Source organism: Mastomys coucha, unplaced genomic scaffold (genome assembly GCF_008632895.1).
Source record: "Mastomys coucha isolate ucsf_1 unplaced genomic scaffold, UCSF_Mcou_1 pScaffold7, whole genome shotgun sequence".
NCBI classification, from domain to species: domain Eukaryota; kingdom Metazoa; phylum Chordata; class Mammalia; order Rodentia; family Muridae; genus Mastomys; species Mastomys coucha.
The window spans coordinates 50,170,937-50,182,861 of NW_022196913.1; the positions used below are offsets into that span (position 1 = coordinate 50,170,937).

Sequence of the window (11,925 nt, forward strand, 5' to 3'; positions counted from 1 at the left end):
ATTCAAAGCTGGCAGGGACTTTGTAAAGTGGGCTCAGTAGGCCCATTGGGGGTGCTGGTTAGTTATTGTGAGAGAATTCTTATAAAAGGAAAATACTGGTCTTTCTCATTCTCTCTCCATGGCTTCTTGTCTGACCATTCAATCTTCCTGCATTCAGTACTTTCCCCCATGGGATCATCCTCACCAGAGCCTGGATGATGCCAGCACCATACCCTTGAATCTCCAGGACTCTGAGCTGCAGAAGCCTCTCTTCTCTATTCACCACCAAAATTTCCCAGCCTCGGGCATTTTGTTATAGCAACAACAGAAAATAAACGCATACTTCCATGCCAGTCAACAGAACAGCTCAGAGAAAGCAATTTGTAACTCATAAATAGCACTTGTTTTCTCTCTCTCTCTCTCTCTCTCTCTCTCTCTCTCTCTCTCTCTCTCTCTCTCTCTCTCTCTCTCTTTCTCTCTCTCTCTCATTGGACCAGTTTACCCTAAAATTGCTCTCTTAAATGAAATCCTGAGGATAGTTTGGCAACTCTTCTCACTTGTAGCAAAAGTGTGGTCATTTCAGTCAACAGTCAGTATCTAAGTTGTAGACTTGAGTCTGTTCTAACAGAATTGCTTGCCCTGGATTGTACTGTGGGTTTGTGTCTTAGTCAGGGTTTCTATTCCTGCACAAACATCATGACTAAGAAGCAAGTTGGGGAGGAAAGGGTTTATGCAGCTTACTTCCACATTGCTGTTGATCACCAGAGTAAGTCAGGACTGAAACTCAAGCAGGTCAGGAAGCAGGAGCTGATGCAGAGGCCATGGAGGGATGTTCCTTACTGGCTTGCTTTCCTTGGCTTGCTCAGCCTGCTCTCTTATAGAACCCAAGACTTCCAGCCCAGGGATGGCCCCACCCACAAGGGGCCCCACCCCCTTGATCACTAATTGAGAAAATGCCCCACAGCTGGATCTCATAGAGGCACTTCCCCAACTGAAGCTCCCTTCTCTGTGATAACTCCAACTTGTGTCAAGTTGGCACACAAAACCAGCCAGTACAATTGACCCCTCGTCAACTTGACATACACAAACACATCACTATTAAGCCTCAACCCTTACTTTCTTATTCATCCCCAAGATCTAAAGACCCACAGTCTTTACATATTAAAAGTTCAATCCATTTAAAATGTCTAATATCTTTTAAAATTCAAAGTCTCTTAACTGTGGGCTCCACTAAAATACTTTCTTCCTTCAAGAGGGAAAAATATCAGGGCACAGTCATAATTAAAAGCAAAACCAATGTCTGGGGCCCAGAAGATCACGACTTTCTGGGCTCCTCTAAGGGCTTTGGTCACTTCTCCAGCTCTGCCCTTTATAGCACACATCTTGTCTTCTAGGCTGCAGATGCCTATATTCCACTGCTGCTGCAGTCCTTGGTGGTCATTGCATGGTACTGACATTTCCAAAACACTGCTGTCTTCTGCTGTAACTAGGCTTCACCAATAGCCTCTCATAGACTGTCTTCACAGTGCCAAGCCTCAACTCCTTTGTATGACCCCTTCAGTTCTGGGCAATCAATTGCAAACTGAGGCTGCCCCTTCACCAAAGGCCTTCCATGGCCTCTCACTGTGCCAAGCCTCAGCTGTTCTTTATGATCACTTCATGGCTTCAAAACCAGTACCACCTGGGTGACCTAACCTTAACCCTAACCCTGATTACCAAGTCCTGCTGCAGCAGAAGGTACAACCTTGGCTATCTCTAGAACACAGCCTCTTTGTGCTCTCAGAAAACACTTCCCAGAAGATGTCACCTCAATGATGCTGGTCTCTTCTTAATCACCGCTAATTTCTTAGCTCCAGCTAACCAGCATCAATAGTCCCAGTAATGAAAAGTTTTTGCTTTAGTAGTTTTGGTATCTTGTTAATCACAGCTGATTCTTCAGCCACAGCTAACCAAAACCACAGAATCTTCACAATCAAAACAACATGGCCCTGATAAAGAGTCTTTAATCTTCCCTCTGAAATTTCACAAGCCAGGCCTCCATGTTCTGCACTGTTCTCAACATGATCTTCCAAGCTCCTACAGAACATCCCACAGAGTTCTTAACAACTAATGGCTCTTCTAGCTCAAACTTCCAAAGTCCTTCCACAGTCCTCCCCAAAACATGGTCAGGTTGTCACAGGAATACCCCACTCCTGGTACCAATTTGTCTTAGTCAGGGTTTCTATTCCTGTGCAAACATCATGACCAAGAAGCAAGTTGGGGAGGAAAGAGTTTATTCAATTTATTTCCACATTGCTGTTTATCACCAAAGCAAGCCAGTAAGGAACATCCCTTCATGGCCTCTGCATCAGCTCCTGCTTCCTGACCTGCTTGAGTTCCATGTCCTGACTTCCTTTGGTGATAAACAGCAATGTGGAAGTAAACTGAATAAACCCTTTCCTCCCCAACTTGCTTCTTGGTCATGATGTTTGTGCAGGAATAGAAACCCTGACTAAGACAGTTTGTGTCCATAGAGGGGTGTTCTGAGTCCAGCAAAATTCTCCCAGTTCCACTCATTGAGATGGAGACATTCTACTGCATATTTATCTATGCACATGGTCATATGACAGAATGTTTTTCAAGTTTCAACTCAGAAGCAAGAAAAAGGAGACTTTTGCTTCATATCTATGAACACTGAATTCTGTGATATCCATTTTTATCTCTTGATTTGGGTCTTTAGAATTCAGAGTGCCAGGGCTGGGGAGATGGCTCAGCAAGCATGAGAACCTGAGTTTAGATTCCCAGAATCCAGGTTAAAAGCTGGGCATGATGATGTGGGCTCTGTAACCCCTGTGCTGGAGGTGCAGGGAAGAGACAGGAGACTTCTGGGGGTTGCTGGCTGCCAGCCTAGCTCCAGGTTTGGTGAGAGACTTTCTCAGAAGAATTAGCTGCAGAGTGACAGAGAGGACATGTAGCCTGAGGCATGTGTCCACATACAGACACAGGTGTAAAGTGCAGCGCGCGCGCGTGCACACACACACACACATACCACAACTCCCAGCCAGCTGTGTAATCACAAGGGAATAACCTCACTGGACAGTGGACTTTGTTGTTAAGTAGGGTGTTAAGGCTAGAGAGATGGATGAGCCTTAGAAGGTATGATGTAAATGCCTTGTTAGGGCTGAACCCTTGTCTATCACTTATTCTCAGCATTTTAGGCAGTCACGAGTCTCCTCTGTATTCACTCTCATTCTATGAAAACAGATTTTTCTGATTAGTGTTGAATGTAACCTTTGTTTAAAGGTATGAAAATATGAAACGCTTTGTAAGTTTGACTATTATCCTTGTCCAGGGGCCTCGCCAACATTCTCAGTAGTGTTACAATTTTAGTATTTATGCTACAAAAACAAGCATGGAACTGCTACAATTAGCATCATCAAGTTGACAGTCTAATATTGCCTGGGAAAATGGTGTCTAGATTGAGTAATTCTTTTTATTGGTCTGTGAGGAAGTGTTTTGATTTCTAATTAATGTAAGAGTGTCCTATCCACTGTGGGTGGTACCATTCCCTGGGCAGGTGGTTCTTCGATCTATAAGGAGGCTAACTGGGCATGAGCCAGCCAGCAAGCAGTGCTCCTCCGTGGTGGTTTCTACTGTACTTTCATGACCGTGAGTGAGTTACCTGCCTGGATGTAATGCCTCAGGAAATATCAAGTACATCTGCTTTCCATTCTTGTGCTGTGTTCCCATCCTACTGTCCCTAAATGATGAACTGTGACCTAAAAGTGTAAATCAAATTAACCCTTCCATTCCCAAATTACATTTGGCCATAGTGCTTTATCATAACAAAAGAAAGCAAATTAGAGCAGGCTTGGAGTTCTTGGCCCAGATCTCTGCTCAGGAGTGAAGGACATGTTCCCCTGCTCTTTGGAGTGCTACTGGCAGGCAGCCCAGAACAGTCAGACTCTGTGGGGATTGCCCTGGCTAAAGAGGACAGCTAAGTCAGAGGCATGTCAAGGAGGTCTAAGGACAGGTCAAGGCTGGAGGACAAAGGCCTAGCCCTTTTGCCTCAAGGTGGACATATCTAAAGGGGTCTCTGCTTGAAGTGTGGAATCAGGTGTGCTCTCTGCTAAGGTTGAGCCTTGGCTAAGCATCTCAATCTTGCTTCCTTACTACTTCCCCTTACGAACTCCAGAACATTCTTTAAAGACCTCTTGGAGGTTGATCTCCAGCTTCTCAGGGTACCTAAATGAAAGCAGAATCAGTCAGTGCTCCATACAGAAGAAAAGAAAAGGAAGGAAGGAAGGAAGGAAGAGAGGAAGGAAGGAAGGAAGGAAGGAAAGAAAGAAAGAAAGATTAAGAGGGGGAAGGCAGAAACTGAAATAAGAGAAATAAAACTGTCAAAAAGACATAAATACTCAAATAAAAGAATTTGAGGGTGATACAACAGTAATTTTAAAATATCTGCAAGAAAGTCATCTAACTTGAAGACTGAATTCAACAAGATGACTTGGTAGCAAAAAATAATTTCTATTATCAACAATAATCAATTAAGAAGTAAACTCTAAATCAAAATGGGTTATCATAGAACTAAAAATAAAACAAAACCAAAATTTGTATTGAAGTACCATTAACTCTCTTTCAGAATAAGCAGTACTAATGGTAGCACAATACCATACCTCATCTCAAAGTGTATCATGGAGCATAAAACAACAACAACAACAACACCCTAGCATGGTGCTGGCACAGACACATCAACCAGTGCAATAGAACGGAAGATTCTGAAATAAATGCACACAACTTAAATCACCTAATGCTTGACTTCAGAGAAAAGAGAGTCTTAGCTCCTTTAGAAAATTGATAAAACTGGTTGTCTGCATGTTGAAGGGAGAAACTAGACCCATATATCTGACTCTGCCCCCAAAGCAATTAAAAATGGAACAACAACCTTATTGATCCATTTGAAACTGCTAAAGGGAAGCAACGCTAGAAACAAAACCAGAACACTTCAGGACAAAGGCGTTGTCAGAGGCTTTCTGAAAAGGTCTCCAGCAGCACAGGAGTTTATCTCAAGAACTGACAGTTTTGAGGACATGAAATTAAAAAGTTCCTACCCAGCAAAAAGAAAGATTACTAGGGTGGAGGGAGACAGCCTACGAGAGGGGACAACTGCTCACTAAGCACACAGCAGTAAGGGATTAATATCTACAATATGTAAAGAAACCAAAAGTTAAATACCTGGCCCTCCCAAATCTTCCAGTCACTAGACTAGTGCCCAAATAGACAGTTCTTTTTTTTTAAAGATGTATGTATGTATGTATGTATATGAGTACACTGTAGCTGTACAGATAGTTGTGAGCCTTCATATTGTTGTTGGGAAATGAATTTAGGACCTCTGCTCGCTCAGGTCAACTGGCTCACTCCAGCCCAAAGATGTATTAATTATTATACATAAGTACACTGTACCTGTCTTCAGACACATCAGAAGAGGGCGTCAGATCTCATTAGGGATGGTTGTGAGCTACCATGAAGTTGCTGGGATTTGAACTCAGGACCTTCGGAAGAGCAGTCAGTGCTCTTACCTGCTGAGTTATCTCACCAGCCCCAAAATATGATAATTCTTTCTTAAAAGAAAATAAATACAGATGACCAATATATACCTGAGAAAGAGTTCAACATTCTTAACCAACAGATAAATGCATCTTAAAACTGCTTTGAGCCAGGCGGTGGTGGCGCACACCTTTAATCCCAGCATTTGGGAGGCAGAGGCAGGCAGATTCTGAGTTTGAGCCAGCCTGGTCTATAGAGTGAGTTCCAAGACAGCCATAGCTACACAGAGAAACCCTGTCTCGAAAAACCGAAAAAAAAAAAAAAAAAAAAAAAAAAAAAAAAAAAAAAAAGAAAGAAAGAAAGAAAAGAAAAAAAAACTGCTTTGAAATTCTTACTTGCTGCAGTCAGAAAGGCTCACACAGAGAAAATGTATATGTGGGGAAAGAGAAATTCTTTTGGTTTTGGTTTTGGTTTTGGTTTTTTGAGACAGGGTTTTTCTGTATGTATGAAGAGCCTACATTTAAAATGTGTGTGCACTCATGTGCACGTGTGTGTGCATGAGTGTGTGTGTGTGTGTGTGTGTGTGTGTGTGTGAGTGTATTACTAGAAAGAAGATTATGTAATAGAAGGATAGATCATAAGCAAGGTGAGAGCTAAAGAGGGCACTGAAATATACATAGGAAGGTAGAGGGAGTACTAACCTGGGAAGAAAGAGACCAGAGAGAGAGGTTGGGAGGAGGGGTCGTGTGGATGGAGACAAATAAGAACTAAATAGGACACACACATAAGATGGCGCTGTGAAACTCATTGCTTTCTCTGCTGGCCTAACACTTTACAGAAATACACATAAGTGCAGAAAGTTTCACGTTTGTCTCTGTGGTCAGTTTTCGGTGTGAGTGCCATAGTTCCTGATATGGGACAATTGCTTTGGTTTATGTTTGCCCTTTGCTTCCTGAAACTCCTGTGGCCTCTGATGTCAGAGTAAAGCTGCCCTGAAGGACACCCACACATTGTTCAAGGCTCACTCTTCGTGATAATCATTGGTAATTAGAGTTTTCTGAGTCTGAAATAGCTTTCGTGGGCTCCTGCGCTGTTGCAAGGTTTTCAAACCCTTGGGATGTCTACCTAAAAGTCAGAAGTGGGCAAGCGCAGTGTCCCTCTTCTGGATCCTGCTAGTTTCCCCTGCTCCTTGATCCAGTGATATGAAGAGCCTCTGCCACACACTCCCGCCGCCATGAACTCCTCCGTGCCTTCTCTAAGATGGGCTGATACCATTTAAGCTGTTTCTGTTAGTTTTGGTGACAGTCACAAGACAGGCAACCGACTCAGTGATTGAGTTTTTTGGTTGAGACACAAGAAACACAAAGGAAGACACGTCAAACCATTTCTGAATATTATCTACTTAGGATCACTTTATGTGAACCGAATCTCATGGGTACCGTCCAGTACTGTTAGAAGGAACTGAGCTTTCAGAATCAGAGACTTGAGGTCATATTCTGATCTACCCTACCCCACTCCACCTCTGTGTCTCACTGTGTAGCCCTGGCTGTCCTGAAACTCACTATGTAGACCAGGCTAGCTTTGTACTTACAGAGATTTTCCCACCTTTGCCTCTCAAATACTGGGATTAAAAGCATGCATCACCACACCCAGCTTTACTTATCCTTAATGAGCCTCAATGTTTTCATCAGTGTAATGGGCACTATAGAAACTTTGTCTAATGGCATTTCATTTTATTATATTAGTGGCTTTTTTTGGTGTGTCCTTTAGGATAGTTTTTGTGCACTGTATCAGTTGGCTTTGCAGTACTATAACAAAATGCCTCTAACTGTTAAGTTAAAAAGAAAAAACGAAGCCGGGCGGTGGTGGCGCATGCCTTTAATCCCAGCACCTGGGAGGCAGAGGCAGGCGGATTTCTGAGTTCGAGGCCAGCCTGGTCTACAGAGTGAGTTCCAGGACAGCCAGGGCTACATGGAGAAACCCTGTCTCAAAAAACAAAAACAAAAACAAAAACAAAAACAAACACACACACACACAAAAAAGAAACGATTCTTTCAGCTCATAGTTCTGGAGGTTTCAGCCAAGGGTGGGTTGGTCTTCTTGCTTTTGCATCTGTGGCAAAGTGACCTGTGGTGGCAGGATCATGTCAAGGAGTGGGCTGCTCATCTCAGGCCCATGAGAGAACAAAAAGAGAGAGAGGAAGGGCAGCTGCCTGCTCAGTGTCACCATCAAGGTCACACTCCAGTGACCCAAAAGACCTTCCCCTGGGCCCTGCAGCTCAAAGTGCATTTCCCCGACTCCCAATAGTGCCAGGGTAGAGATCAGGCCTTTGGTCTGTGGGCCTTTTGGGATATTTCAGATCCAGATGTTAGCAAGTGATTAAATTAGTTTTGTTGTGGTAAATGTTATTTGGGAGGTTTCTACTCTACCTTTGATCATTTAGTTCCCAAATAAAAGACACAAACCTTCATATTTATAATAAGCCTTTTAAACACTAGAGCTGGGCAGATATCAACTCTTTATGCTAGTTTGTCTGCTGACCTGTCAATGACCCTGTGATATCACTTGCCATGTTCCGCTACTTGGGCCATTCTGACTCCAACAGGCCAGCCTGCATGGACACATGTTCTCAGTTCACTTACCCCATGGTGACTCCTTCCTTCTTCCTCCTCTCTCTTCTCCCTCCTCATTGTCCCTGCCACAGACCCAAGCCTGGATACCAAAGTCCTGCCTACCTTCTTCTGCACAGATACAGAATGTAGGCATCTTTATAGCCAATCCTGGATAACCTGGGGAAGGGGGAGGCAGTTTATACAACAAAAGCTGCTATACAGGGATCTTATAGCAACAAGATCTTGGGGTACAGAATTTGGCATTTGAATACAAGCAGCATCAGACCAGCTCACTACATAGTTTGATAATTAATCTGTAATATTTTAAAGCTAAAACAAACAAACAAAAACCAAAATTCCTCTTGTCCCTTGAGACAAAGACTCACATTGTGGCAGGGGCTAGCCCAAAGTTTGCTACCATAGCTCAGCGGGACTTGAACTCTAGACTTAATCTTGGAGTGCTGAGATTATAGGCATAAACCACCATATCCAGCCAAGAGCTTTTTTTTTTTTTAATTTTCAGATTTATAATTCTAATTACATTATTCTGTTTAGCAAATCTGACATGAGCAAATCAATGAAAAATGGTTAGTCCTCTCTGTAAATTAAATCATTCTTGACATAGTTAGCCTGGATATTGAAATTTAATATATTAAGTATTAAATTTCCTTTTTGTGCTTCAATTATCTGACTTAACAAATAAGCTATCCCCATGTGTTTAAGTAACTCTTATGAAATCTAATAAATTAAAGCATAAATATGTTCAAGCTTATGTTCTCTTAAACTTAGTAAGAAGGTTAACTTAAAATAGCAAATCTAATTCAATTGTTCAACTTTATATTTTAAATTAGAGTCAGCTGACCAACCTATTGCTCCAAATGGCCATATTCTCTTAAGCACTGAGGATGCCAAGGATGGACAGATACTTTAAAATCAAAAGAATACTGTGGGGTGGGCACTCTTGGGTATTTCTCTAATTCTAAATCCTCCCAGGGCAGAGAAGTGATTTTCAGATGTGGTGGACTTACCGTTCCATGCACCTACCTGCCCTATTCTTATGCAGCCTAGTGCTTGCCTTCCTAGATTGCTAAATTCCTTAAGAACCAGAGGTCATGGTCAGGGCACCATGGATCCTTGTTTGCAGCCCAGGAGGAACACATTTAATCCTGTCTAATTGCTGGGCAGGGCTCATGACATCAAGGGAAACATGGTAATTAATATGTTTTTAAGATTTCTTTTATGAGTATTTTACCTGTATGTATGTATGTATGTATGTACCACCTGCATGCAGTTCCCAGGGAGGCCAAAAGAGGGCACCTGATCCCCTGTAACTAGTGGGGTAGCTGGTTATGAGCTATCATGTGGGTGCTGGAGCAGTAGCTGAGAGCTACAACCTGATCCACACACAGAGTGAGAACAAGATGGAGAGCAACTGAGGGAAGGAAAGAGGCAGGGGTGGGGTGGGGGTGGGAAGGGAGAGCAGGAGTGTGCACATGCGTGTGTGTCTGTGTGTGTCTGTGTGTGTGTGTGTGTGTGTGTGTGTGTGTGTGTGTAAGAGACAGAGATAGATAAGGAGAGGGGAGAGAGAGAGAGAGAGATGCTGGCCTGCTGTGGGCTTCTGAACCTCAAAGCTCAATCCCGGAACACACTTCCTCCCACAAGGCCACACCTACTCCAACAAGGCCACACCCCACAATCCTTCTATTTCTTCTCAAATAGCAGGACCCCCTGGTGACTAAGCATTCATATATATGAGCCTGTGGGGCCCATTCTTCAAACCACCACAGGAGCCAAGTTCTCAGTGGGACCGGCGCTGCCTGTGCTCTTGCAGAGGGAGAACCCAGGCTGGCCTAGGAAGGGTGGAGCAGAAAGGGAACAGCAAATAGCCAAAGACCAATTTGTAGAGATCCTGGCTTGAAGAGTCAGCTTTTAGAATCCATCGGTGAATCGCAAGCAAATATGTATAATTTCTTCTGGCCACAGCTTATATTATCAAGCAACACTCTCCTACTACCTCCTAACTTTATTAATGCACCTCGATCATGTTAGTATATTATATATTTATTGATTATATACATACATACATATATTTATATTCATTATATATCATTGGGGGGTTCAGTGTGGTATTTCAATACTTATGTATGATATAGCACATGGTGACCAAACCCAATCTTTAATTATTTTTTAAAACTTGTCCTTTAAATTTTATAACTGTCATATGATGAGATATAATGAGACAGTTTGAACAAAATGTGTTTTAGGGATTTTTCTTCCTCTTTAAATTATTTTATTTATTATTGTTGTTTTGTGTTCATGACACATGTGTGTATATATCCACATGTGGATGTCAGGAGGTAACTTTTGAGAGATTTTTTTTCCTTCCATTGTGGGTTCCAGGGGATCAAATCCGGCTTATGTGGTCTTTACCAGAGAGCCCATTTCAGTGGTTCCAATCTCTCTTGTTCTACCCTGGCCCCATACACACTCCTCTCTCAGTCTCTCTACAATTGAAAATAGTCTACCTATGTGCCACAGTTTATTTACAGCCCCCAAACCCATACTCACTGTACCTCCCTGTGCTTTAAAGGTAGGTACTGAGCAGCAAGCTGTTTGGGTTGACTGCCTGGGGTGTGCGCTCCTGGATGGAGCAGTCAATATTCAGTATTCTGCCTTCTTGTTTGCCAATCATCTTATAAGCAAGAGTCTCTTCACGGTATGCATAGTGATGTATTTTGTTTGGTTGGTTTTGGCTTTTTGTTTATTTTCATTTCTTTGGACCTTTGGGCTCTGTGTGTGTGTATGTGTGTGTTTGTGAGTAATATGGCGGTAAGGTTTCCTTAAGGATCATGCTGAAGCTGGCAGAGTATCCCTAGGGCTGAGGACATTGTAATATGCCTGAGGGAGAATATATGTGTAAATTATACAAGCTCCACTGGGGCAGGAGCTGCGAGAGCTGCAGGCTGTGATTCAAATGAACTTACCATTTCTCTATATATGAATCTTCCTGAAACACAAGCACATGTAAAATAAGGCCGTGTGTGATTGATTAATAAGGACGCTATGAATATTCTTCTTACAGGTGTCTAACCTGATGTTTCCCTTTGGGGAAGTGTTCCACATTTGCTGACTTTTCAAGTTCTTTTACAGAACGGGCCCACCTCCACTAACCAAGAGTCTGCTGTGATTGGAGAGAACTGGTTTGAGTGACAGCAGTTTGACTGCGAAGCTCCCTGGCTGGTGCCCATGCAGCTCTTAGCAGGAGTCATGACAGATATGATACAGGCAGGATAGAAGACTGTAATTGGTTCCTTGATAAGCAGAACCTAAATTTGGAACGGAGAAGAGCAAGGCTGTGGAATCAGCAGTGAGGCCTCACAGGTGCTATTCTGAGTGACACTTAAGAGTGTAGATGACCTCAGAATAAACCTGGCTAGAAATGGCACTGCAATCGACATTTCCCATCAAACCCCATAGCTTACAAAAAAGGGGCTAATAATACTTAGGATAGTAATGTAAAGGAATATTTGAAGCTTCAGCTGTAGCTCAACAAATAAATGCGTCTCTAGCATGTGAGCTTCCCAAGCTCAGTCCTCAACATGCCTAGTAGGGCAGTGGGGTTAGCACACACGCACAATGGTGCTAGTATGAAGGTCAGAGGGCATTGGATGCTATTTCTTGCTTTCTACCTCATTTGAAACAAGACTGTTGTTTGATCATTGGCACACCAGGCTCATAGCCTTAGAGAACTCCCAGGGAGTCTCTTGTCTCTGTTTCCCATCTCATTATGAGAAGGCTAGAGAGA

General features: G+C 42.8%; 1 non-coding gene across 1 annotated transcript; it reads right to left on the reverse strand.

The window, feature by feature from the left end:
• Positions 1 to 3,265: 3,265 nt before the first annotated feature.
• LOC116082860 lies at positions 3,266 to 3,372 on the reverse strand. The gene has a single exon (XR_004115483.1). It is a non-coding gene; the product is annotated as a U6 spliceosomal RNA (small nuclear RNA).
• Between the last annotated feature and the right edge of the window lie 8,553 nt (positions 3,373 to 11,925).